The sequence below is a fragment of the Epinephelus lanceolatus genome, chromosome 8 (genome assembly GCF_041903045.1).
Source record: "Epinephelus lanceolatus isolate andai-2023 chromosome 8, ASM4190304v1, whole genome shotgun sequence".
In the NCBI taxonomy this organism is placed as follows: Eukaryota; Metazoa; Chordata; class Actinopteri; order Perciformes; family Serranidae; genus Epinephelus; species Epinephelus lanceolatus.
The window spans coordinates 7498544-7522094 of NC_135741.1; the positions used below are offsets into that span (position 1 = coordinate 7498544).

General features: G+C 41.0%; 1 long non-coding RNA gene across 1 annotated transcript; it reads right to left on the reverse strand.

Moving 5' to 3' along the window:
* Window positions 1-883: 883 nt before the first annotated feature.
* LOC144464210 (uncharacterized) lies at window positions 884-17290 on the reverse strand. Its single transcript, XR_013491980.1, has 2 exons — window positions 17220-17290; window positions 884-2144 (listed from the first exon to the last, which is right to left on the reverse strand). It is a non-coding gene; the product is annotated as an uncharacterized LOC144464210 (long non-coding RNA).
* Window positions 17291-23551: the final 6261 nt, after the last annotated feature.

Here is a 23551-nt window from a genome sequence, read left to right on the forward strand (position 1 = left end):
ATCCAGCAGTGTAACTTTGGTTTGAAAAGAGAGGAGGACACAATAAAGCAGGGGTTGTGGATGTTGATTTGAATCCCTTTTCTTGCATATCTACATAGATTTAGCAACTATGGTACCCAAAACAAAATCAGGGAGGTAATGAAATTAACCATCATGCTAAATTCTGCCAGAATGGCTCTAAATATGCAAATATCAACTCCTCTGAGGTGTTTTTGAGTATATCAGAGTATATCCGTTTTTTTCCCCAGCTGATTCAGCATGTTAAATTGGTGTCAGAGATGGTGAAGCCCATCGATGAATGAAATCACTCTGATTGGAAGTTCAGCTCGGCACACAAAATAAGAAATGGAAGTGAGGAAAGTAAACAAATGATTTAAGTCAAGAGGGCATGACATAGAAACAAGGTTCGTAATTGTATTATTGTTCACTGGGGCACCGTAAATATAATTAGTTCTTTCAGCATCTGGTTGTGTTGTTAATGTGCTAACTGGCTAACTAGCATCTTGAATCCATCCTGTCGTTTTGAATGACGATTACAGGCTAATGCCACCTGCTGGTATTAAGAGATATTTCCTCTCATACAGGTGGAGAATGTACGTGCTAGCTGGCTGTTGGCTGTTATCATTGCGGTGAGTTCAGTGCAACTTTTTAGCTAAGACACAGGTGACACTGGGCAACGCAACGGTAGGTCTACATTTATATATATCCATTATTTAAGCAGATAAAAGTCTTGTTGAAATTTAAAATCTCTTTTTCAAGAGCGACCTGGCCAGGAGGGCAGCTCAAACATCGTTACAACAATAAATACAAGCAGACAAGTTAAACAATCACACGCCACAAATGAGCAAGCACAACATCCAGTTAAAATGCAACACAAAAACAGTTAAATTCATACACGTTTTATTTTCTAAAATGAGTTCAGTTCAAATTTGAATACCAATCACACTGACGAACAGCGCTATTTTCTCAACCCTTAAGAACTGACTTAAATTCCCTCTTAGTTATCAGCTCAGACAATTTCAGGATCTCTGTAAGTTATTCAAAGAAGGGGCTTTTTTGGCTTTTACAAATGTACAAAGATATAAAAGGACCATCCCAAACAGAGCTTTTTATTTAAAAACCAACCAATGTGAAAGTCGGAGGACGTACAGAGAGGGCTACAGTTTCCACAGCCAGTAATAAGATGTAAAGCACATTGGTAAACAGTCTCAAGTTTCTGTAGGAACTGGTCAGGGGCATTCATAAAAAGCACATCACTGTCGTCCAATACAGGTAAAGCGGTTGCCAAAATCAAGGGTTTCCTTGCCTGGAGGGAGAAAAGGATTTCAACCCCTTGACGGTTGGTCTTAGGCCGACATCACCACTAGTGATTAGTCAGTCAGTTTGGTGTGTCTCGGCCTTTACATCACGGAAGGCTGGTGATATTACACAGAGAAACATGACATCAAGTACCCAAAAAGAGAACATCATAGATTTTAAAGTCTAGCCCAAAAGTTTAGCCCAAAATGCAAATTAAAGAGCTTCAAAACAAGCGGAGCACATGACAGCCTTTATCTCAAGACCCTCGATTCAGAGGAAAACTCCCAAAAAACTTTTAATGGAGACAAAAAATACATCAGAAAGATCAAAAGGAGTGATTCCTCTTCAAGGACACACACATGCAATACACATTGTAAAGAGGTCTTTGTTGTGAAGTGTCCAAACTTGTATTACTTGTTTGAATCCCTGTGCTGTTTGGCGAGCCCTCTCCTGAGCACTAACTTTCCTCCCGGGTATGCATCCACTTGGTTTTGTACTCACACACATACAAACAAAAACCTGACTTAACCCTGAGCTTACCTAATACATCATGATGCACTTACAGGCAGGGGAAGGAAAAAAAAAGAGGTCAGAGAAAGACTTGTGTCCGAGGAGGGTATCCAAACCCCCACATCCATATTGATTAAACAAATTTGCCACAAATCATTTTACAAATGCCCAGTGGGGGGCTATAGAGGTTGGTGGAAATACCCCATTCATGCTCTGCCCTCCCCCGCAGGGCTGAAGCCTCGACTCTTGGCTCGTTTAAGCGTGCTGACAGCCTCTGATCCTCCGGCCATCTGCAGGGTGGGCTGGCCAGCGCTCAGGGGTCTTTGTGTTGTGAACTTTAGGAGGATTTAACAGTGGAGAAGAAAGGAAGAAAAAAAGGTGAAGGATCTCCCTCATAATTCTGGTTCTAGATCATTTGCAAAACACACAAATCAAACTTTGAAGTCAAAAGCAAAAACACTCAAACACACAGATTGGAAGCAAACTGGTACACATCTTTATGATAAACATTTTTAGTTCAGGGGTTATTGAATGTTCACTCTCTGCAGCACACAGCAGATGTCCGTTTATGCGTGTGCTCCCTCAATGACTCACACACATTTTGGGTGAGCTTTAAAACCCCGCCCCTGTCACCACGCTTCTCTTTGTGAATGAAACTGGGTGGGGACAGTTATGTGGAGTGGAAGTACATGTGCGTGGGTGAGTATTTTTGAGAGTGTGTGCATGTGAATGTACATGTGCTGAGCCGTTGCCCTGCTGGGGAAAGTAAACAGGCCGTGTGTACATAACAGACTTTAGGAAGTGTACACACCACAACGATCACCAATTCAGTGGTTACTGATTTTCAAGACTTTTAAATTGCCTAATTTCTGAGTTTTTACAAACCTTGCCCAGTTTGCTTTGCTTCAGTTTGTCAGATCTTATTTAGCTCAGATTTTCAATCCTGCATCAGAATGTAAAATAACCTTTTGAGGTCTACTGATAAAAACACACATTAATATCTAAGTTAGCTATTAAATACTGAAGCTTAATGTGTTGTTAATGATGGAAATTAACACCAAAGGCGAGAATCAAATCAAAACAGTTCACAAAATCACTCAGAGATCTGAAGCTACGCCTGATGAAAACCCTCATAACTGATGTTTTATCATCACATATTCTCCAGGTTCTAATAACGTCAGAGTTCAACTGCAGCCGTCTCCGCTGCGGCTGTTTTGTTTCTGTGTAAAGGGGGGGTGGAAGTCCCTCCCCTTCTTATAACCTCAAACACATGGTCAGCTCCTATTATTTTAACTGCTTCCAGTGACTTCAGATCTTGCTCGACCCCTGAGCGCAATCAGGAGAAGGAATGGCCACATTAAAACAACCGGGGCCGGCGACAGCTTGGGTTACCACAGTTATGAAGGGTCGGATACTATTTTAAAAGCTACATGTGTTCATAAATGACTGATCGGTGTCTCTGGGAATCATTTTGGAAGGTCATAAATACCAAAACATACTAAATTTTGACATTATATTGACATATTTTGGAGTACTTTATGTCCAAAAGGACAAAGTTCTTTGAGTTTTTACATACATTACTGCACTGACGTTGAAACTCCTGTGTATCCACTTTGCGCTCATGTGGAATTCATGTCTGGAAATTATCTCGCTCCTGTTCATACAGAGGTCAAAAGACATATGATGAGTAGGCTCAGAGGGAGCAGCTGATTTGGTGTCTGCAGAGAACAACAAACAGGTAATGCTTACAGCAGCTGTGTGGCTATTCATGTGTGCATAAGAAGGCAACCACTTCCTGCTGAGCGGGGCTTTCACCACTACACAAATATAGCAATATTTCTATCATTCACAAAGTCAGATTCATGCAGACACACACACAAACATGCGCACCGGATTAGATGTCATTTTAAACATTTACTGGGATCTTCGAAAATCCGTTCCCGTGTTGCTCTGCAAACAGGCCCCGGCCCTAAATGCTTCCCCAGAAACCTAATCCAACAAAACAGCCAATCGCTCATAAAGACGCCACATGAGTGATGTGAGCAGAGCGAGTTATAGTGACCCTGGGACACACAACTCTTCCCTTTTCTCAAACACGCAAATTCCACTGATTTGCGCTCATCTGTGATCTCAGGCAACTGTCACATCGGTTTCAGGGTAGCATTTATAAAATCTTTTCATAAACTGGTTTTATATTACCTGTAAAAAAAATGGACAGGGCTTGTTTGTAAAAAAAAGAGCAGCAACCTTATTCAACACACTATTTATGCAACTCTATAGTGTGATTGCTTTTGCGTTGCAGAGACATAAAATTGATTTTTTTTTCCTGTGTGCTGCTGCTGTTAGCATTGATAATGGAAACCTGTTTTTCAATTTGAGAAAAAAATAATCCAATTAACTTTTTTCGTTATATCACAGTGTAGAAATCGATGTAGTGAGCATGAATATGGAACTAAAGTACCGAGGTTAAACACAAACACTCCCTCGCTTGAGAATTTAGGACCGAGCTGATATTATTTATGAAAAAGGGGCCAACTGACAACACTTCAGATGTTGGTGAGCAGGCTGGCACCCACACACACACTCACACACACCCCGTTGTGTATCCGATTCTTTCTCGACCCACCTAGACAGAAGTAACAGAAGCTTCGCCCTGCACACAATGAGATAAATATACTACTCTGCTCTTGCCTGCAGATTTTTCTCATAAAAAAACCCTTTGATAGTTTAGCCATCTGGCCGGAGCCCAAAAAAAAAAAAAAAAAGTCCTCATAAAAGAGGCCCAAATAAGGTCAGGGGTCACTCCCTCCCTAGGTCAGGGGCCCTGGAAGGTTGTTATAGTGGACTTTACTAAAGTTGTCAGCTCAGATCCCCTTGACAAATTAAAGCGCATTCTTCGGTTTTTAACAAGTATTCCATTACAGTCGGACTGATCGGAAGGAAATGTTGATAGTTTCTTTGCGGGGGGAGGGGAGGTGTTACTGATATGGAATATAAGCTCACCTTTGTTGTGCATGATGGAGGATAAATCCATTATTAATCAAAAATCAATCTTACACTCAACCAGTAAGAATACATCTACAGATTTAATCAATATTTGATGATCAAAATCCTTTTGTGTGTCAGATTTGACTCTTTTCTTTTCTAAACTATTACCCATAAACACCCGTTACTCAACACGTAGTACCTTAAAGGTGCAATGACAGCCCGTCATTAACCCTGACCTGTCTGTGTCTCTGTCCGAACGTCCAGAGGATGAAAGGCTCGGGCTGGACTTATCACACAGACTCATTTAGCTGACTGCTGTCTGAGTGTCAGCGCGTAGAATCTGCCTGCTAACACGACACAGACACCGTGAAGTTCAGTACAGAGATGCAAAGTACAGACATTTCTGACGAATGTCTTCCCTCCTAAACGCATGACATATTTGGAATAACGCTTACTGAGTTAGATCAGAAGCTTGAACCACTCCTGTGTCTGCGGTAAATCTGACTGCTAAGGAGCTCTTTGTGATATTCAGAGCAATAATACCACGGCAAATTACTATTTGCTATGTAAAGATTTAGTGGAGGAATAGTGTCTGGAGCAGAAAATGAAGTCATGCTGCTGCTGTGTGTGTTGTAATCAAAAAAAAGTAGTGCACCAGAATTCGTCTATAACCCAAGTAATTGGGTGGGCTGCAACCATCTGACAAAAGCGCTGACCAGAGACAGAAGGAAGTAGTATAAAGAGCAAAAGTCTATATATGGAGTGAGGCTGGGGTGGGTCAAGCAAACAGAGAACTTCCCCCAGGAGACTGATGTTTGTGTCCAGTGTGAAATTTGAGTTATTGTAACGTATGTCATTACCATGTTCTTCTCCTAGACTTAACCTATGTAACTTTACGTTGAGTACAAAACTTTTCGTTAGGTACCTAACTTAACTTTAAGTACATAATGTAGCGACGCCTAACCATGTTTCTTTTACCAAATCTAACCTACGAAACTCTTCGTTAAGTACGTAACATGACAACTCCATTCCTGGAGGCTTAATCATAAGATATCATACGAACAGAATGAAGATATGTTGTTGTGGTGTGGTAGATGGTCTCGACGCATGTGCATGTGGGTTTGGGTTAGGGGTTCTGGTCCTACCAGCTAGCTAATCATCACCGATCTACACCGCAGTAATATGGTGGTTGCCATTTATATCATGACAGCCTTGTTGTGAAAGTGTAGCGCCCACCTGTTGGTTCCCCCCTTGTTAAAAATGTTAGCGCTGTTTCTGTTGTTAGCAATGTCCGTGCTGTTAGCATTATTAGCTGCTAGAGCTAGTTAAGCCACCTCCATGTTGAGAGCCATGTACAGACAACATGTAAATCATAGATACACTCTGAATATTGAATGGAGCTCCTTTAAGGGACCATTCACATGCCGCCCTGCTGCCAGACCTTGCGTTTTTCAGGTGGTTAAAGACACAACATGTGTGCGGCCTCTAACACAGTAACTTAGCTTGGCACAGAGACTGGAGACAGGGGACACAGCTAGCCTGATGCTGTCCAAAGCTACAACAAGATGCAGCATATTAATAAATGAGCGTTAGAGGTCATTTTTGACAGAATTCATTGTCTTTGGACGGAGCCATGCTAATTGCTTCGCTGTTATTAGCCTTTATGCTAAGCTAAGCTAACCAGCTGCTCATAGTAGGTTCGTATTTACCATATTAACATGAAAACGGTGCAATTTTTAATCTAATTTTTGTCACGAAAACAAATAAGCATATTTCTCAAAATTCAAAATAATTTCTTTATCAACATATTTGACTGCCAGTAAAATAGGCTGACCAAACGTCCTCCTTATAAACTGATGATAATGTCCGGTTTTCCGTGTGTTTGTGTGTGTGTGTGTGTGTGTGTGTGTTAGAGTGTGGCACGGGCCGCATATTTCTGTCTGAACCCAAGCCGAGCCCGACATTATTTAATGACCAAAGCACTGAGTTTGTGTCACACAGTGGTTACAGGCTATTTAACAGGCCGGGTGTGCGCCGTGGATGCTCCGCAAGAGGGAGACCTCCGTGTTTGAGACGGGAGTGGAAGGCGGGAGCGGAAGGCGGGAGGGCCGACGCTTCTAGCGAGAGGAGAGGGAGAAATAAAACAAAATAAGATAAAATAGGAAAAACCTGGCTCCCTCTTTTATTTTATTTTCAGCGTTTAATCAAGGCGGAGGCGGGCAGCTGGAGGTCCGAGACTTCCAGCGAGGAGAGAGGTAGAAACAAACAGCCAATGTGTGTGTGTGTGTGTGTGTGTGTTATGTTCAGGTGTTGTCACGTAAATAACAGTCCCAAAGCAATAAACAGGACAGACAATAGGATTTTATTTATTTTTACACTATATTTTCACTGAAAGCCGACCGAATCCGACCCAAGCTCGAATACAATTTATAGCTACATTTTTGACCGAACCCGGCCCGACTCGTCGGGTACCGTCGGGCTCGGATCGCCACACTCTAGTGTGTGTATGTGTCCCCTATTGGGGCCTATCTGAATTTCTGTCTTTGAGAGATATTATTTTGTAATATAACTGAATTTTCTATCCATACATATAAATTTTAAATATATTAAAATTATAAGGCATCTTTGAGTAAACTGCGAGTATCATTTCAGTAGGCTATGTCGTGGCTGGCCGAGTGTTCTCTTTTTTGGAAATCAAAATATGGTCACCCTACAGTAAAAAAACACCACAACCCAAACCCATAGGTGCACAATATGAGAAGAACATCTGAAAATGTATTTCAAATACCAAGTCCCAGCTGACTCCATGTTGAGAGCCATGTGCAGACAACCTGTGAATCAATTTGCTCTGAATATCATATCAAGCTCCTTTAACACAACAGCTTAGCTTCGCACAGAGACTGGAAACAAGGAAACAACCATCCTGACTCTGTCCACAGGTACAACAAGATATATTATGTTTATAAATGAGATTTAGAGGTGATTTTTGGGCAGAATTTGTTTTCTTTGGACAGAGCCATGCTAACTGCTTCCCTGTTTCCTGAATTTATGCTAAGCTAAGTTAACCAGCTGCTCATGGTAGGTTCATATTTACCGTAAAAACGTGAAAACAGAAGCTATTTTTCATCTAACTTCTGGCAAGAAAACAAATAAGTGTATTTCTCAAAATGTCAAATTATTTCCTTCTCAACATATTTGATTGTCGGTAAAAAACACAGTTGCTAAACATAAGAGAAACATCTGAATACTGGTGTCAAACCACCACCCAGCTGACTACTCCAAAACAGACTGGAGTTATATCACAGATGAGGTGGGAGAACAGAAGTTGAGCAATCTGTCTTTATACCCTGTGACTTTCACACACATGAGAATGTGTTTGGTTCCACCCCACATGCATTCAAAAACCCATCTAAAACAGTCAAACAAATGCTCAGCATATGACAGCCCCTATGCCACTGTGGGAAGGACTGGACAAAGGCGAGCGTTTTTTCCACCACACAGCTGCTCCGCTGCAAATTTGTCTTGCGCTCATTGTCTTTTTAAAAGAAGTGTTAAAGCTCTCGCTCCATGCTCCAGTCGCTTCCTAAGGAAGGTGCTGTTGGGATGAAACATGGGCACAAGTGTCCAGTTTCAGAGGAAATGGTGAGAGAATTGGTCGGGGACGATGAGCTCCATTAAACACCGCTGAGGAAGTGAACCTCGCAGGAGCAATCAATACTGCACAAGCTACAGGTGGGGGTACGGGGGGGTGAGGCTACACAAGCCTGAAATCTTTGATCAGAATAAAGAAGTGTGTAATATTTCCTTTTAAAGGCAGTCATGCAGTGTAAGAATGGCAATTTGAAAAATTAAAGATGCGCAGAATTAAAAGTGGTAACTAGTAGAAAGTATTGATTTTACATTGGAAAAAAAACCAAACAATGTGTTTATCATTTTGTCTTATAAAACCAACACACCGTCTTTTGTTCCATTTTCAATGAACTCATGTTGAAAGGTGACTGGGGGGGGGGGGCAGAAACTCTTTAAATTCCACGCGGACAAGAATGCAACGTCTCCAGTTTCTTATAATCAGCATGACTATGAATGGTGAAAATAAACAAACACTTTTTTTTTCTCTCAGAGAAGTTTTGCCTCAGGGACCCGGAGCAAGGAGGGGCTTCATTACAACACGCTGTTATTAATCTTTGTTAATTGTAGGCCTCTCCATTCAAAAGTCCCACAGCTGTATTTTTCATCATTAAGCCTGTGTTTACAGTGGCAGGAAACTGAGCCATACAACAGAAGTGACAGACAATCAGATCTCAGGAACACAATTTTGTTCAGCTATTGCAAAATACTGCAAACAGGCTTGTGCTGCCCACATTTAAAGCCTTCTGCTTCTTCACATGTAGACCAAAAATCAAATTATGCTGTGATTATGACTGAATACATGGAGTAAATTAGTTTGTGGGTGCAAACAGCAAAATCAGAGTTTGGCTGATTTTAAAATTCCTGCATGTTAATTTGCAGATTATGCCATAATTTTGATTTTCACTCCAGCACACACCCACTCGGCTGTGCGTAGCGTAAATAACCACACTGAGCATATTGTAAAAGCATTTACATGTAAGCAGTTTCCCCCCTCACATATTTTGTTCCCCACTGTGCATGCAGCACTTAATGCCTTTGTGAGCACCTGTTTTGCTGTTTCTGATGTGCGGCTCGAGTGTTTTTCGGAGGATGTGACATGCCTTCAGTGCCCATAACACAGCTTGCATTCCATGTGTTGAACAGTGATGGTGTCCTCTTTTGAAAAGGAATGCATCATGGTGGAATAATTGCCCTTACTCCTCTCTGGCCACTTAGTTAAAAGGGATTCAGATGGTTTGGGATCTCTCTCTGTTTCTCCACCACCCCTCCTCCCATGGGGCAGGGAGAGGAGGAGGAGGAGGAGGAGGAGGAGGAGGAGGAGGAGAAGTCGAGGGGGATGGGTGTGTTTGACTTGGGAGAATTTGGAAGGGGGTATTTGCATTTACATAAAAGGCCAAACTAAGTTTTTTTTGCCTCCATGTTCCACCCATAGAGAGTTTTGCTGTCTGACAACCATTGCTCTGAATTACAGCTGCTCCTCCCCCGTATCAAGAGCCGGTGCTGCTTCTGGCATTCCACAGAGATTCCTTGAATTAACTTCCCAAAAGAAGGTGACCCTCACAGCAGACATGGATATTGGATTAAAGTGGTGTTTTAGAGGTCACAGGATCCTCTTGGATCACGCTCGTCACCTCTTGTTGTTGGCATGGCTGCTGGGAGGTCCAAACTGTCCATGCTGCAAGTTTGGTGCTGGGGACAGGCGAATGCATGTGGCTGTGGCTTAGCAGAGGCTACATGTGCATGTTCACACACACTCACCTATGTGAGTTATAAGCCATCATGCATAACTGGTTTTGCAATAAGCGCTGCAAGTGATGTTTGGGGAAATTTGTTTTGGGTCTTTGTCAAGTTTTGTGTTTTGCAGCAGGTTTTTCCACTTGAGAAATATTCATAACTGTCTATTTAAATTCCTCACCAGATGTTTAACCCCACAAGAAACATGCTACAGGTGTATTTATAAAGTGTTAACATCCCCTACTATGTTAAAAGTTCAGGATAATTACATTCTCATGGCATAAGCTGCCACTGAAACATGTTTTCAACACCTTTATGTTCGTTTAAATAGCTGTATTTATTTTCATTGTGATTTAACAGACTGCGCCGATTCTAAATCTGTCACTTTTATTACAGATGGTCTGCTTCCAACACGTGTCTGTCATCTCTGAGCCTGCAGTATCATGCTCCTGTGATTTTGTCAGTCCCATTGAGTCAGTCTTATGTTTGCAACCCCAACCCCTGCTGCGGGGCCAATTAAAACAATTTCAAGGACAAAGGAGGGGAGTCTATTGTATCACACAGCCAGCAGTGCAACGGATATGGTGCCAGAGGGGCACAGTTGTCAAGGATTAGCGCCCCTTCGCAGGCGCAGATGGATATATCAGCCTCCCACCGATGGTGATGAGTGTCTGAGCAGGACAACTGCCTCAAATGAGCTTTTAGCAGGAATGCAGATGCAGTCAACAGGCTTGGAATTAAATGAGCGAGATGAGCCGATGACAGAAAGAGGCAGTTTCTGATTTACCTGTTGCTCTGATCTCTGAAACCTGTTGTTGTGGACATGCATATTTAAGTCTTGAGCAACAGGCTTCATGTTCCATTCAACTGCGATGACACAAAATATGAAGTTAAACACGTGAAATTACAGGTAATATTTGTGTGTTGCATATTTTTGGATTTACTGTTCAAAAGCACCCGACACACAGAGCCTGGTCACTAGTTAGACAAGTTAGTCGTATTTATGAAAACCCTCCCAACACCCAGTTTTTTTTGGTCACATTCCTGAGCCGTGCACAGCCCACCCCCTTCCTAAAACAGAAAGATCTGCTGGTGACAAATCTTCAAACCAACTTCCTCTCCTTCCTTTCAACTCCAATAATGGCCCAATGAACTGGATTCTCTGTCCTGACTCACATCCTCCGTGCCATAATATTTATGCAGGCTATTCAGAAGCTGCCCTCATCAAATTGCTGCGTGAATCACACCACAGGCACCGGCTCACCTCATTACATCCTGACTAATAGTCTGAATATTAGTCGGGGATAATGTGATATTAGAACGAATGGCTTACCAGAGAGTCACCGCAGTAATATAACTCTCCATATACATTGTTAATCAGGGGCATTTTCCTGCACTCAGATGTCCACCGCTGCTGGACTGAGCTGAACTCGCACATTAATCTGAGCAGGAACTTCACAAACTGAAGGTGTTGACAGTGAACGTCTCATCCGTGTTCTTAAGGCGCTGTTGTTATCTTTGTGGCCAGGCCAGACTTATCTCACACAGGGAACTGTATGTGAGCAGAAACAATAGGCTTGATTGAGTGCATTCCCTAAGAAGTGTTAGGTTACACAGGCCTGGTCACTTTAATAGATGATATCTGTCTGAGGGGACTTTGTCATGTGATCTTTATCAGTGGGCTTTTGGAAAAATGCTGCATCATCCATAAACTAATTAATTATCTGGTATGAAGTTGTGATAACAGGAAGCACCCGAGGCTGGGTGTTGTGGGTTGATCAGGAACAAGGGTGATGTCTTTTAAGAGGGGGGGGGGGGAGGGGGGTGCCAATATAGAGCTGCAGGGTTGACATTCATTTGAAGGCCAACACAGAAGTTAGCATCACCTCTGCAAAAAGCCATTTTACACTGGATTATTTTTTTGTGATAAATTTTGTGATACTTACATGTCTTGTTCGGCAAGATAATCTTCATAAGAGAACATAATAGATTCTTAAAGTGTAAATGCAATCACCAGAAGTAAAAAGCTATTGTTAAGCTATAAACTAACTACACTACAGTTCCATGACTTCAATGTCTCCACCACATCAAGGCTGTAGAGCCATATTTGGCATGATGATGCTCTGATGTCTCATTTAGCCACGTGTCATATGGTCATGACACCTAAAAGCTTCAAAATTCTCGAGTGGGGTATTTAGTGACGTATTTTGTGCCGTAGAACAAAACATGAAAGTCTCTAAAGCTTGTGTTAACCATAAGACTTACTTTGAGACACGGGATCCGCTAACTCTATTGGGTTTTAAGACTCATCACTGCAACACTCTACACAACAATAAGTTCATGGATCTTAACTTTACACAAAGCCAGCAAGTGGAATATGCTCAGCATGTATGGGCTGGTCGCTAGTTAACATATTTAGAGGGAATTTAGCATAACAATGTGAGAAGATAACCATTTACAAAACTATCATTTCCATACACTTTACAAAATTGATCACAATCATTTACCAGTCTTAAAAAAAGACGGGTGCTAACAAGCCTGGATGGATTACTGAACGGGCCTACAGGGCACAGGCCCAGGGGTCCAAAGTGTCGGGGCCCACGACCACAAAGAGACAGAAAACAACCAAAAGAGACACAATCGACAAAGAAAGAGGCAAAACACCCTCAATGAGTGTGTGTTTTGCTTCTATGTAGGAAATAAAACAAATAAATAAATAAAAGCCAAATTAAAAATAAATGAAATATGATAATAATAACAACATTTCCCATCTTTCTATTTTATTCATTCCAACCTCACCCGTTTGCCAGCCAAGAATCCAACGACCATTTTAGACATAAACCAGGACAAAATCTGAGTATCATAAACTATTTTTTTTTTTGTTGCCACAGAACAATTTTCTGCAATAATCCAAAATCAAATGTAAAAAAAAATCCCACTGGCTTTTTGTCGAGGGAACCAGGATGATTTCAACTTCCCTGTTGGCCTACTAATAAACACTATCCCTGCAGCACTCTATTACATTCTAGCTTTCCACTTTTTAGTACATTTATAAAACAGGTTCAATGTTTGGCACTGATTTTATCTTTACCACAGCTCTCCAACAGCTTCTGCTGGGGTACGGCAACACCACTTGGACAAACCACATGCAGAGCTGCAGCAAACCATACCACTAGAACCAGCAGTAATAATAAATGCAATTTGTGAATGAATGAATTTGAATTTGGCCCCCAATATATATTATAATGACTGCCTTGAGTGATGCTTTCATACATAGTCCCTCATACCCCCTCCTTGATTTTAAAAAAGCCCCAATAATGCAATTAGCCTAACAAAGAAAATGGTAATCCACGAGCCAGTACGAGTGCATGGGTGGGATGCATCTGTAATGACCTGAGAATGCTTGTGAGGAATTTTCACACCAATAAGCTCCAGGAGAGCCAGACTAAAACTTTGCAGTGCCACACATTCATATAGTGCTAATCCCCGTGTGGTGCAATTGAAAAAACAAAAACTCCTTGCATTGACAAACATGAACTCAACAAAGCCAATTTCCTCTGTTTCTGTCACGGGTGGAAAAATGTAAATTTTCTAATATGACTCTTAACCACAGCCCACTGGTGGGTGTAAGTCATTCACACAGTCTGTATTTACAGATATCAGACACATTATCAGACCACCAGCAGATTCATAGCTGGGGGTGGAATCACATATGCTAATAAAGCAGATGTCCACAGTCCTCAACACATTCCAGGCAGCCTATAAAAACAAAGTGTCTTTCTTCCCCAAGGAGCAGAGCCCCATCTCTGACTGTCTCCAACAGCCACAAAGCTTCATATAAACATTTAGTGTTATAACCCAATGATCGCGGCAGTGCCCACTCCCCTCCCTGACACTGTCTCTAAAAAAACGCAATCTGATCCCTTCTGACTCGCAGCTTCCCCTCATTTTGGGAGCATGTTTGGCCAAGGTGTGGGTCCTTGTCTAAAAACTTTCCATGACACTGGAAGTTTCGGGCCACGTCTCCGCCATCCACTGTGCCCGACTCCCGCTGAATTCATCAGCCATTGTTTTCTCTGCACAGGCATTTATGATGTCACAGCAAACATAAGCTTTGTCCTCAGATGAAGGATCAGCCAGGGTTCGTGCCCTTATGGGGTCAAACAAACAGCAAATATGGACAGGCTATGACTGAGATCATGGGGTTGGGTGGACATTATGGTAGCAGTGAGAGAACTTCATTTAAGCTGGAAAAAAAGGGTGCCAGTATGGATGACAGCACATTTTCTTCTCAACTGGTAACAATAAAGAATAAAAGTGACTTCTTTTGAAACCAGTTATGCTAATTGTGACACTTAAAAGAGCACAGCTTTAATCTTATCTCCTCACCCCTCTCCCCACCTCTCCATTGCCGAGAAACACCATCCCATATCAAAATAAAAACAAGAACATTTCCTGGGTCTGAGTCCCCCGGTGTACTGAATCACCACCAGTGATGACAAAGATACACAAGCAGCAGTTATGAAAATAATTCTTGACCATTTGCATGAGAGAAACGATTCTCTCCAAATATTTGTGATTCAGCATTCGCAGGAAACAAATACGATAACAAGACTTTCCTGTAAAGATACTGGAAAAAACTGCGCAGTCTTAATCTTTTGAGAAGCAACAATAATCCATATCGCTCACACTGCTTTTCTAATTGCTCCATATCCACCTGGGATTTAAAAAAAAAAAAAGTTTTCAGATTGCATAAGAATGAATTTGGCAGCAACAGTATGTGTGCGCATTTGAAAGCAGGCAAGATAAACAAGATAAGCACACACACACACACACAGACACAACAATGGCTTGTATCTGTAAAGATCAGATTTCCATCATGTTTGTTTTCTTAGGATAAAGCATGTGTGAACAAAGAAAATATTTTGCTTGCTCATGGCCATCTGTTGAAACCAGAGGAATTTCTAAAATTGTAAATAGCTTTGTTTATTGTGGATACTGTTCCAACTCTGGGGACTGGCTGAGATAAGTATGCATTTATAAGTTAAATGTTTAAATTGTGGATCCCATCAGCTGCTTGCCTGAAAATAAAATAAAAAGTCCACTCAATCCTAAAGAATTCCACTTATCTACATTGTTACATCAGCTTTACTTTCACAAAACTAACTCAGATTAATGGACGCTTAAGAACAATCTAATCACTCTATAATGGCAGGTCGGCTATGAAAACAAATGTCACGCCACACAATAACCGACTGTCCCGCTCTACAAACTATGAGAATGCAGATGGAGAAAACACAAAGCAACATGCTGACCAGTGAGAACCATCTGAGGCTGTCACAAACTGAGCATAAAAAAAAAAAAATCCTGTATCTGTGCAGAGCTGAACCCAACTGCACAATCTAACCTTTACGCCACTGCTCCCAACTTGCATCCCACAAAAATATGGAATAAAAAGAAAACAATCAAGCAATTGTTCCGGCTTCAATTCGTGGCACCGTGTGCACGGTCAAAACCATGCAAACACTCATTTGTTTAGGGTTAGTGGCACAGAAACAGGGTGGGGGAAACAATGGCTAAATGTCTTTGTTACTGAACCACAAAAGCTGATAGCTGGTTATTTGCATTCACGAGATCACACTCAGCGCTCATTGCTAAATGGTGAAACCCACATCGTTATAAAAGGACATTGTTATAAAAGGCACCGGCTGTGTGTTGTGGAGAGCAGGAGATACTGTAGCAGGCCTTTGTCCGTTTAAAGGGACTTTTATGGGCTTTGGCGCTGTCGCTGCGGCCGTGCCTATTGGCTCAAAATTCTACTTATTTTTCTGCCCCCTGAGGTCTGGGTTTAAACTGCTGCTTTCAATCTTAAAGAAACAACAACAAAAGAGACTGTCAGGGTAATGCTTCCTGACAACCCAAGATAGACAAAAACAACACCCAGAACACTCAAACACCAAATGGATACCACAGGAAAGGTGACAAAGCTTTTAGGAAATGTGAATAAAAAATCCTGGTGAGTGAGGAGAAATTAATATGTAGATTTGTAGCAGACAATCACATTAGAATCAATTTGCATATCTTTTCTTTGAACAGCTTTTTTAACAACTTCATCCCACTGTTGTTGTTTTTATATTGTTTTTTTTCTGCTCTGTTTTAAAGGAACGGTTACAGAGGAAGGTTACAGATTGCAACCAGCTGAAACTTCTCCCAATTAGATTTCCTTCAGTGTTCATTGTTCAGGAGGTTTTTACCAGGAGCAGAATTATCCACAGAGGTCTCTCCCTCTCCAAAACAATTGGACCAGGTGATTCAAACCGGTAAAAACACTGCATAAAGCAGTTCCACATTACAAATCACTGTTTCTCTAATGATGTTTGGCTCATCGCAGACGGGCTGCTCACCCAGTGCTTGCTATGTGTGCTCACCTTATTTCTGATCCAGACATTTAGGAGGTTGTAACCATGGTCATTTGGCTATTTATAAAACAAAACACACAATATAATTACTCATTCTTATTTCATTTATAACGCTACAACCATTTCATTGTATATTGTATATATTTCAGATTGTCTACTTTACTATTTTATTATTTATTTTATTTTATTGTCTACTTTAATATTTTATTTTATTTTATTTTATTTTATTTTATTTTATTTTAATGTCTACTTTAATATTTTATTTTATTTATTTCATTGTCTATTTTTTCGAACTGGTGATTTAAACAGGTAAAAACACTGAATAAAGCACTTCCGTGTTACAAATCAGTGTTTCTCTGATGGTGTTTGGCATGTTAGAGAAGGGCTGTTAGCTCAGCACCTGCTAATGTGTGCTCACATTTTTTCTCTGATAACATAAGATCCAGATGTTCAGGAGGTTTTTACCAGGAGCCAAATTATTCACAGCGGTCTCTCCCTTTCCAAAATAACTGGATCTGGTGATTTAAACTGTAAAAAACATGGAATAAAGCAGTTTCATGTTACAAATCAGTGTTTCTTCTGTGCTGTTTGGCTCATGGCAGACAGGCCATTCACCCAGCGCCTGCTATGTGTGCTCACCTTATTTCTGATCCAGAAATTCAGGAGGTTTTAACCAGGAGCCAAATTATCCACAGAGGTCTCTTCCTCTCTAAAACAAATGGACAAAGTGATTTAAACGGGTAAAAACACTAAATAAAGCAGTTTCATGTTATAAATCATTGTTTCTTCTATGCTGTTTGGCTCATCGCAGACGGGCCGCTCGCCTATGTGTGCTAAGGTTATTTCTGATCCAGACATTCAAGAGTATTTACTGTGAGTCGAATTACCCACAGAGTTCTCTTCCTCTCTAAAGTAAAATGACCTGGGGTCTCATTTACAAACATTGCATCTGCACAACAAGGCTTGAAAGAGGCGTTCACTACTTCCAATGAAACAGTTTTGATCTATTAAAACAAATATGATGGGAGAAACTTTGACCCATGCTTACGAACATTTTGGAGTCGGGAAATTGCCGATGCAGATGGTGAGGTGGTAGAAATTGTCGAATATTTTTTGGCACACGCCGTTTTTGGCTTTTGTCCGTACGTACATTTTTAGTATAAATTTTACACGTTGTTTAATAAACAGAGACCCCAGGGGATTTTAACTGGTTAAAACACTGAAAAAGCACTTCCATGTTTCAGATCAGTGTTTATCTGATGCTGTTTGGCATGCTAGAGATGGGCCATTAGCGTAGCACCTGCTTATGTGTGCTCACCTGTTTTCTTAGACAACTTAAAGGGATAGTGCACCCAAAAATTAAAATTCAGTCATTATCTACTCACTCATATGCCGAGGGAGGCTCAGGTGAAGTTTTAGAGTCCTCACATCTCTTGCAGAGATCCAAGGGGAGAGGGGGTAGCAACACAACTCCACCTAATGGAGGCTTATGGTGCCCCAGATTCAAACATTGAAAAACACATAATTGAAACCACAAAATATTTCCATACTGCTCGTCCGTAGTGATCCAAGTGTCCTGAAGCCCCGACATAAAAAGTTGTTTGGAAAAACATCATTTGAACTCTGTTTTTAGCCTCATTGTAGCCTGCAGCTCTAACTACTTCTGTGTACTGTGCTCACGTGTGTGCGCTTGCGCGAGACTGTGAGATATGGGCACGACCTTCATGTGTGTTCACGTGCTTTCGCTGGTCTCACACACAAGTGCACACACATGAGCACGGTGCACAGAGGGGCAGTTAGAGCTGCAGGCTACAATGAGGCTAAAAACAGAGTTCAAATTATGTTTTTCAAAACAACTTTTTATGTTGGGGCTGCAGCACACTTGGATCACTACGGACGAGCAGTATGGAAATATTTTGTGGTTTCAATTCTGTGTTTATGGACATTTGAATCTGGGGTGCCGTCAGCCTCCATTACGTGGAGTTGTGTTGCTACCCCCTCTCCCCTTGGATCTCCGCAAGGGATGTGAGGACTCTAAAACTTCACCTGAGCCTCCATCGGCATATGGGTGAGTAGATAATGGCTGAATTTTCATTGTAGGGTGCACTATCCCTTTAAGATCCAGATGAAATGGCTCTAACTAGAACAGGTGTTTGATTTGTCCGTTCTGGGCTACGGTAACATGTTGGCGCAACAAGGTGATCTCCTTAGACGAGGACTTGCTCCCTGCGTAGATATAACTGGCTCATTCTAAGGTAGAGAAAACACAACGATTGCTATTTTTCAGGTGATTTATACACTAAACAAAACATACTTATCATATTATATTCCATTTCTACCAATAGATCCCCCCAAATCTGGATCTTTAAATTTAACTCCATACATCTTAGGGATACAGACTCAGAGACTGAGTTGTTCCATATAAATGTTGTGTTCTTGTATTTATTACTGGGGCAACATGATCCCAGAGAATGCTCTAATTCTGCCTTACCAGAGATGTATGGCTAAATGACAATAAACTGAACTGACTGGATCAATTGATTGATTGAATTGTGCATGATTTTATTTAAAAATAGAATACAACCACCCACAAAGGCTCCTACAACTAAATTTTACCCCAAAGTTAAGGTATTGATTCCACCATTCACCACGACAATAGCCTAATAATGTCTTAGCAAATAATCACATTGCATTCAGAGAGGCAAATTAAAGTGTGTTTTGTTACATGGCTGTAAAACGCTGATCAATTAGCTCTATCATTATTTCTAGCACACAGACAAAGAGCAGAACAGAGACAAGATAAAAGCCTCCAGTGTACTGAGGAATCAAAACTCACTTAAGATGTCAATAGTGTCACAGAGAGAAGACGCCTGCATCAGAAAACAAATCCATGTCAATACTTTGCCAATCAGTTAATTTCATTACAGCATTCAATGCCATTTGCTGATGGGGATAGCAAATTGTGTGCAAACAAAGCAAAGGTCAGAAATGTATTGTTGAAGTGACAGATTGTAGTTTGCACTCAGTGGCTGTCTCAACGATTTATAAGCACCTCTGATGAAATAGACGAAGCGTAATGTTAAATTCATTAAAGTTTATTTTGCGACCCTTTGACATTTTCACACTGTTTAAAGTACCTGTCCTTTTTTTGCTTACACTCGTGTGTTGACCGGCTTTTGTCCTGCTATCACCTGGTCCTCTCTGGATCTGTTTATGTCCAGGAGGAATGCATCACAACTTACGATTTCTTTAAGCAGCTGCGAGTGGAAATTGCTTTTTGGGGAGACGTTTATGACCCCATTCAAAGGCTGACATCTCAAACACAGGAAGGAAGGAATTGGGATGAAGTGCCATACAGTATCAGGAGGTCTGTTAAAAGCTCCTGCTGCCTCTCTGACAAAAAACCCTTTTAACTACAAATAAATAAAGGTTTCATAGACTTTTCTTTTAAAATTCATTCATATTCCAACCAAAAACCCACCAATCATACACAACATAACTTCAGATCTAACATTTCAGACTCTCCCCACAAGCTCTAAAGACATTGTCGCCCATACAAGAAGCACTTAACTCACCCATGATGTCACACGTGGATCAGGAGGGGTGGGTGGGGAAGAAATGGGCTCTCCTCCTGAAGGGTGCTCAGGATTAGGGCCTGGAAGTCTGGTAGATAATAGATCAAAGACACACAGCAGAGAGCACTTCTTGCTTTTCCCACATAACGCTCATCTTCATAGACTTTGGTTCCTGGAATCACACGCAATGTTCAAAAAGGGTCACCGCTGACACCACAGATCACTGCTGTGATTATCATGTAAATGTGAGCTTGAGTGCAGGTAGCGACAATGCCACAGACCCACCGAACATGAATGAATGGGTTGCACTTTTCACTTTATGTTCCTGAATTTTCGAGGGACTGTTGGGTAATTGCCTGTGAGCAAACAAACTATCCACTGTGACTTTAAGGAGTAATTAAAACCTTAGATCTCCCATTTTTCTCCTTTAAATTTCAGACTTAAGAGGAGATATGCTTAATTATCCAACATTTATGAGTTCTGATATACAGCAGTCATTCTTCATTTAGTTCAGTGGTGAAAGAACTTCTCAAATATTTTACTTATTCCTGAGTCAAAGTGCAACACCATAACTTAAAAATCCTCTATTCAAAGGTAAAATCCTGCATTCAAAAAAGTATTGAAGTAAAAAATGATTATAGACAAGACATATTTACAATAAAATTAGGCAGCAAAATGGCACCTTGCATGACATATTATTGGATTGCTATTGCTGATACATATAAACAGTATTTATATAACAACATTTTAACTCTGCCTACTTTCAATATTTGGGGTCGTATAATCTGCAACATGCATCCTATTTTATACACAGATCATTTCTTTTGTGTGTTAAATCCGAAAGAAATGGACATTTTGAGAAATGGCTTCTATTTGAAAAGCTACAGCGAGCAGATGGTTAGCTTAGCTTAGCATAAAGCCTGGAAAATAGGGGAAACAGTAAGCCTGGCTGTGCTCAAAAGTTCTGTGTGCAACATTAAGAGTATCAATATAGCAGCAAAGCACAAGGAGTGGGGGAAAAAATCGATACAGCATAGTATCGCGATATATTTGTGTGGCAATATCGTGTCGGCACACAATGCTTAGTACCACTTTTTATCATGTAAATGATCAATAAAATACAAATTAACTTTAGATAGCCTACTGGAATAATATAATCAGTTGCTTTTTCAGTTCACTACATACATTTTGCTGCCACAAAAAATGTCTTTAGTGAGATGAACAGACTGAAAACTTTATCTTATTAAACACATGTTGACAGTTTTCCTTTAGAGACATAAATTGAAAAAAAGGTCATATATCACAATATATTGTGCGATATATTGCAATACTTATATTGCAATATACTCATTTAAAATTGCAATAATATCGGATCATGATAATATTGTATCATGGATCCTCTAGTGATTCCCACCCCTACATACCAGTATTTGTTATGTGAAGATACAGTGGGGTAATGGCATCCTGAGCAGAGAATTAAGTCACACTCCCTCTATGTGTGTTATAACACGAGCTTCTCTGTGGTTTGTTGTGGTGAGCTGGTCTGTCATAGTGTACATGTTAGCGCATGTGTGTATCCCACTAGCTAGCTCATTGCTGCTGCTTTGCACTGTGTCTGTACAGCAGCATTCTCGGAACCCATCGGCTGTATTTGGCGTCTGACTTCCGGCAGACAGCGATATAGCCTCTGGGGGCAGACCCCCGATTTTTCGGCATTCCGGTTTGATTTGGGCGGAGGAGGCAATTTCCGTTTCCGACTTCCATTTATATATAAGTAAATATGCTGATCCATTGCGATGGATTCAGAGTTTGCAGTGACACCAATTGTGTTCCGCCTCGTTAGTTCACCGCACGGACCGTTTAACCTGGCAACAACTGCAGCCGGCTCAAACATGATTGGTCAATATCACGCGGACTACAAACAGCCTACAACCAGAAACCAGGGCTCTTCCGCTCTTCTTCCGAAGGCAAGGTCTCCGGGGTTTGCCTACAGACTCTACATTCACTGAATGTAGAATGTAGAGACTAGTACAGCAGTAACTGTTGATATCGGGACAGTGTCGTAATGGAAGTGTAGCGCCTATCCTCTGATTCCCCCCTGGTTAATGCCATTAGCTCTCTCAGCACTGTTGCCAGTTTAGCGCTAGTTATGGAGTTAGCACTGTTAGCTGCCAGCTCCGCCACCTCAATGAGAACCATTTGCAGACACTCATACATTCTGAATTTCGCATAGAGTCCCCTTAATAAAATCAACCTACCAGCACCTCTATAGCTCAGCAGTTACCAAGGTATATCTCGTTGATTTAAATCCCAAATTTAAAAACGACCAGTTGCAGTTTTACAAAACCAGGCTGCAGCTTCAAATATAACAGAGAGATGTGAGAGCGGTGTCAATGTTCTCATCTACCTTTGAACAAGAAAGTGAGTAAGAGTATTTTTACAAAATGCCCAACTATTCCTTTAATCTACTAAGTAACTAGCAATCAACTAGTAACTGTCAGTAATGAGTAGTGTAGTAAAAAATACAGTACTGCCCTCAAAAATGGCAAAGTATTAGAAGCATTAAAATGGTAAAACTCACGAAAAGTATCTGTAAAATTACTAAGTGTGGTAAAAGTACTTAGTTACATTTTACCACTGACAGTTTCACATCAAGTAAATGTATAAATTGAGAATGTTCTGCCTCTCTCAGACAATAAATGGAACAGAATAAAAGGCGTCAACAGTTAAAATATATACAAGCTCATCAAACACGTCACACCGTGTTAAATGTAAACTACAGCAACAAGAGGCGTGTGGTCTCTATATTCGTTTACTAGTAGTACCAGTCCCCCTTTGGCAGCACAAACTAACTGTGAGGTGAAACTTCAGTGCGGGCAAAGAGTCGTCCATCAAACGACTTCATCGAAATTTGTGGCCGTGCTGAGCCAGAGTCTGCATCAGCAGAGCCATTAGTGCTGAGGGACGAGAGAGAAATCAATGGTCATTCTGTTCATGGGAGACTCCTATTCAGGTGCAGCCTTCACTCTGTGCAAATACTAAGTGCTGAAGTCTGGAGTGTAAAAATGGCCACAATAATAGATAGCCACAAGCAAAACAGGCACTTTATTGAAAAATCTATTGGAAGAGCAACTTGGCTTTTAGAAACTGAGACCTTGATACGCAGACTAATGTTTTCTACGAATGGCATCTACTTCCTGGATTCAGGATGAGGACTTGAAAATGCTCATTTCAAAAAGGAAAAAAAAGCTACTGATACAGAGTATGTAGAATCAATACTACAACAGAGCAATACTCCAGAACTTCACTCTGTATCGTATCACTCTGCTGCCACCTAATGGACACACTGGAGAACTCCATGATGGCACAAAGACATCCATTCAATCCCAAGTTGTG